The sequence below is a fragment of the Corvus brachyrhynchos genome, unplaced genomic scaffold (assembly GCF_000691975.1).
Source record: "Corvus brachyrhynchos isolate BGI_N302 unplaced genomic scaffold, ASM69197v1 scaffold142, whole genome shotgun sequence".
NCBI lineage: Eukaryota > Metazoa > Chordata > Aves > Passeriformes > Corvidae > Corvus > Corvus brachyrhynchos.
In genome coordinates, this window is record NW_008237226.1 from 10,291,593 (window position 1) to 10,297,027 (window position 5,435).

General features: G+C 35.0%; 1 protein-coding gene across 1 annotated transcript in view; it reads left to right on the forward strand.

Annotated features, from left to right (window-relative positions):
- Positions 1-3,245: 3,245 nt before the first annotated feature.
- AHR (aryl hydrocarbon receptor) overlaps positions 3,246-5,435 on the forward strand; it is a 54,787-nt gene continuing 52,597 nt past the window's right edge. Inside the window, 1 exon segment of the mRNA XM_008630012.2 lies at positions 3,246-3,433. The gene's annotated coding sequence lies outside the window, so the exon portion shown is untranslated.

Below are 5,435 nucleotides of genomic sequence, written 5' to 3' on the forward strand. Positions count from 1 at the left end.
GCAATAACACAGTTCTGATGAACTAATAATTAGGGGTTTTTAACAAATTATTTTTTTTTTAAAACATGGCTCTGTATCTCTAGTGTTCTTCTTGCACATTCTTTTATTCTCTGATTTCATTTCACACTTCAGTCTTGTTACTAAGGAATCATGCTTTTCAGTGCTTGGTTGTTTGGTTTTCTACTTTTTTCCCCAGCGTTTTATGTTGTCGTGAACAAAATAAACTTGTACTCTTTTGGCATTTTCTCAGAAACTGCTGCAATTTCACTTTAAGATAATACAAATGAGCATGTAAATATTGAAACTTAATTTGACCTTTTGATAATAATTAAGAATCAGGTAATTGTGCACTTTTTAATAATTTAGTGTTAATGTCTGTGCCGGTTTGCATGATGAGCACATGTAGTGAAAACTTCTGATTAAATATTCTGAGCAGACCTGTGAAAACAGCAGTCAGCTGGTGTTGTGATGGCAAATCCTTTAAAATTGTTAAGTCAAAAATTAAGTGTTCTTGCTTGTCTTGCAGCTGTTGGGCAATAATTTGTAGATCAGTTAGAGGCACTGAGTGTACAGACATCTCTGGTCTTTGCTTAGGGAATTCAGATTTCCTATGAAAGGTAGAAGATTAAGAATGGAGAGATCAGCTTAAATACATTCCTTCTTTTAGTCTTTTTTTTTTTTTTTCTTTTAAATAAAGCACATGCATGGATTTAATCTTGCCATTGCACATAATTTGCCTTGAAGATCATTTTCTGCGTTGAAGCTTGGCTGTCTTTAGCATCGAGGGTTTATGTAAGTGGATGGAAAATGGTTTAGCTTGCTGCTTATGCCCCCAGCACTTCCGCCCTTATTCCCTTCATCACCGAAGGATCTATTTTTATATAATGAATTTTAGTTGGGTGACAAGGGGAAAAATTAGGGATAATCAATGTTTGATTTGGGGGGAGAGAATATAGCAATATTTATGCTGCAAATACTGGTAACTTATATTTGGAAATGCTTTGAGCTAGTTAAAAGTAAGAGAAATCTTTAGAAAGTAAACTTAAAGTAGAAAAACAATCACATCTAACTGACTATCTGATGAGATGACTGCACAATTGCACATAGTTTCAACTACTTTGTCAATTTTCATGTTTAAAGCAAAGCAGGGGACAGTTGTTAAGATAAAAAAGCCTGTTACTTAGTGCTGATTTATTTCATAAAGTTTGCATGTGTTGAATGGTTTCTATGGGGTCCTCTGCTTTTCGGAAGCAGATCACTTTGATTTGATAGTACTTAGCTGTTCACTGGTTGTTATACAACTGTTACATGCTTAATGTTTGAAATCCATGATTTTATTTCTACATTTAGAAACTGTCTAATACATAAAAAAAACCATTTAAGAAATATCCTTTAATGTTGCTTCTAATACTTGATGATTTTGAACTTGATTTTTTTAGGGCTATACTTAAGTTTTGTTAATCATATGGCTTGTACAAGTTAATATTCTGCCAGCAGTAGAGAATATGAAGAAAACCTTGCTAAATTATTTAATGTTCACTTGGGAATATGGTAAACTGCTGGTGTCAAAGTTGTGATTTGTGACTGAAGCACACATCTAACCAAGTAGTTTAGTTTGTCATCCATTGCCACTGATGATGAGCCTATTTTTTTTTTCAAGAGAAAGAATTTTCACAATTCTTGATTCAACTGTTTTGCCCACTTTTCAAATGTTTTTCAGGATAAAGCACTACTAATTTACAATATTTACTCTGCAGCAAGTTTAACTTTATCCATCTGGGAAGTAATTTCTGCTGATATATTTCTGTCTGTTAACAACATTTTGTATTTTGGCATCTTCACATTTCCAGGCTCCGCATAAGGCTCCTTTAATGTGGAAAAGGGCAGTTGTAGTGCTGGGGAGCAGGCAGCCAGGCTTAAGTGCAAGTTTTTGACAAGTGACAATTGAATAAGCAATGGCTGTAAAAAGAAGGGCTTGAATTTAAACTAACAAGAAGTGTAATTGAAACATAAAGTAAAAACAAGCTAAAAATAAGAATGTCTCTCTATCAGTACTCATTTGACTGAAAACACAAGATGAAATTACTTTTCTATATGGTTTAAGCAGTGGCAAAAATAACTACTGGCACTTCTGCAATTGCTTATCATAAAATTGATATAAGGATGACAGTTGGGAGCAGACTAAATGAACTACTGAAGAAATTAGCTGCTCAATGTCTTAATGCTCAGTATTTTTGAGTGATGCATCTTGCAGAACCAACATTTCTGTAAGAGAAGCACAAATTGATAACTGCTGTAGATCTCATGTAGAACTGCAGTACTGGAAAAGCGAAAGTGAGTCACTCTTTAATTAGTAAACTATTTAATAAAGAAGATAAAATGTACTATGGCTTATGCATATAAATTACTTGGTTTCAGTATTGGCTTGTAATGACTAATTGCAATTCAAATGAGTAGGGGTTTAAACCTGTTCCCAGACTTCTGTGTATGTGGGAAGAAGTATCTGGAATTGGAGCTCAGGGTGGATATGAATGGATAATAGCAAGTTTACAAAACCTTCATTATGTAATTCATAAAACAAAGCTTTCACAATTGTTCTTTGTGAGGTACAAAGGCATGCTTTTGTCATGCTGTACTCAAATGAAATGGCTTCAGCTGAGAGGTGACTTAAAGGATGAGCTCCTACAAAGATTTTATATGCTGGCTGAGCTGTATCTCATGGTTTTCTGTATAGTTTTGGATGCCTAGCAACTTACTAAAATTTTGTTGTGTTCAATTAATAATAGCCTGTTACAGACTGATAAAAATTGAGGACATCTGTGAGAAATTGTTATTGAAGTGAAAAAGTGTACTGTCAAATTTATTTGTACACAAATATTACTAAAAGTTATTGATGTATTTGGAATACTATCATTAGGAAGAATTCAAGTGAAATTTGACTGAAAATATAGGAAGCTTTTTATAAAAAATGCTGAATCTCAAAGGTTTCAAATGTTCATTGCAAGTTCAAATAGATGTTGTAGCTCAAACTGGTTCATTTAACCAGTGTGTGTGTGTGTTAGAAGGGAGATTAAGCCATTTTAGGTTAATTTTTTTTTTTCCAATGGGAAACAAAGTCACTTGGGAAAATATTTTAGTTGTTACAGTTTGAGAATGTTACAATTTGTAACTTTAGGCTTGGCAAATATTTGCCTTCATTTTGGAACAGACCTGGCATTCATATTGTGTTTGTTTTTTTGCCACAGTGTAAAGCCATCCCCAGCTGAAGGAGTCAAGTCCAATCCATCCAAGAGACACAGGGACCGCTTGAATGCGGAGCTGGACCGCTTGGCGAGCCTGCTGCCTTTCCCTCAAGATGTTATCGCCAAATTGGATAAGCTGTCTGTGCTTAGGCTTAGCGTCAGTTACCTGAGAGCTAAGAGTTTTTTTGACGGTAAGCACTGGGAATTTATTTGGGTTTGAACTGCTTGTAAAATTCATTTTATACTGTATGTTGATTTCAGCTGTTTAAGTACTTAAAACTGTTAAATTTATCTGTATTTTAATGGAAACTCCAGTTTCTTGAATATATACAATGTAACTTTGTAAAGTAAGCTTTCCACTTTCTTGAAACCAAATGTAACTACTTTCATTTCACTTAGGTCACCAGCCTTTCAATGCCCTGCATTTGGAAGTAATATTGCCCTTAATTAGTCCTCCAGTTCTCTTCATCAGACTGTCAAAGATACCCAAGAGATTTCTCTTTTCCCCCTCTGAAAATTGCCTTTGTACAACTGTTACAGTTTCAAAATGTCATATGAGTTCCCATCCAGTTGTATTTTGCTTAATGATGCATCAAAAATGATTTTGCTTTGATGTAAAGTAATTGATAGTGCCCCTTCCTACAGTTTATTGCAAAGGTGACTTGTAAAGAATAGAGACAAAATCTCTCCTGTGTCCAAGTCCTGATTGATGCAGGACATGAGGCATTAAAATGACAGCTAAGGTTCTCCAGTTATGTGGGCAGGTGTGCAGTGACCCCAGTCCTGGCGAGGGTAATACAGCAACACTCAGAGTAGTCATGGGGTCAGAAGTGAGTGTCCTTGGTCACCTCAGAGCTGGCCAAGGAGTCGTGTCCCTCTCTCCCCTTCGCTACCTGAGCTGCTCTGTAGGGTGAGATGCGCTGGTTGGCTTCACGCCAGTGTCTTCAAAGGCAGACATAGTCTGATCCTTTTCATTGCAGGAATAAAGCAAGGAGCTTGTATTAATTGTCCTTTTCTTTTAGCAGTCACTGAGATTTTACAATTATTATATTGAAATTTTATTGATCAGCTGTAGCTGAAGAATCTTGATTGCAATGGAGTTGATATTAAACTTCAAGTTGTTTTTAAACTTTTTTGGACATTAAAATAACCTCTGTCCTCATCAGTTTGTCTCAGCCTCCAAAACATGGATGAAAGGTCTCAAGAAACCTGTCTAAGATAGTTCCACTTTTTCCTGCAGGACTAAAGAATGTTTATTTTCATTTATTGTGTCAACTGGCTTCAGTTTATCAATGCTTATAAATTTATATTCAGTTTTATTGCTTGAAGAATATATCCAAGTGTCCTGATTTCTGTGCTTGTTCAGGACAGTTCTTAGTATGAAGTCTAAGCTGTAAGGCTAGATATGGCCAAATATTTCTAGCAGGTCTTTTTTTTTCAGATGAAAATGTTTTCTTACATCAAATGAGAGTTCTCTTGGCACCTCAGTTTCATGAAAATCTTTGTAAGATGTTATCTGAGGTAGACTGCTGTAACAGAAATTATTTTGCTTGCCTATGTTCTCTTGGTGAATTGAAGAAATTCCAGTCTCAATGAACTGAGCTTTGTTGTATTTGTTTTAATTATGTTTTCTGAAATAAATCCAAGACTGCAAGTGATAATAGCAAATCTTAATTTTTCATCTCAGTTTCTTGTGCAATGGAACTGCTTGATTTTTATTCTTGCTGCCTCTTCCACCCAATTTGCACTTGAAGGTCCTGGAATAGAGTTTAAGGCTATGATTTCTCTACACGGAAAAAAAAAAAATTATACCATCAGATAGAATAGCTCCAGTAGAAGTTGTCTTAATGGGTTTTATTACCAGAAAAAGTCTTTTTGCTACTTCTTTTCAGGCCTTTGTATTATAGGACTACAAATCAGGTTAGTCATCAGTCTCCATCTGAAGGTATTTAAAGACTAACATTGATGACTTAAGTGAAGATAAACAAAAGTAACCAATTTATGACTGACAGACACAATAGTGAAAATTAGATCTTTCTACTGTTTTAGTTGTCTTAAATAACATGGAATCTATTTCAGTGAAATTCACCCTCCAAAAGAAAAATTAGTGCTTTGAAGAACAGAATTAGCAAAAAACTTCTGAAAACCCCTAGGCTTGATTTTCATGATCTGTCTATGCAGTGCTTCTCAGAC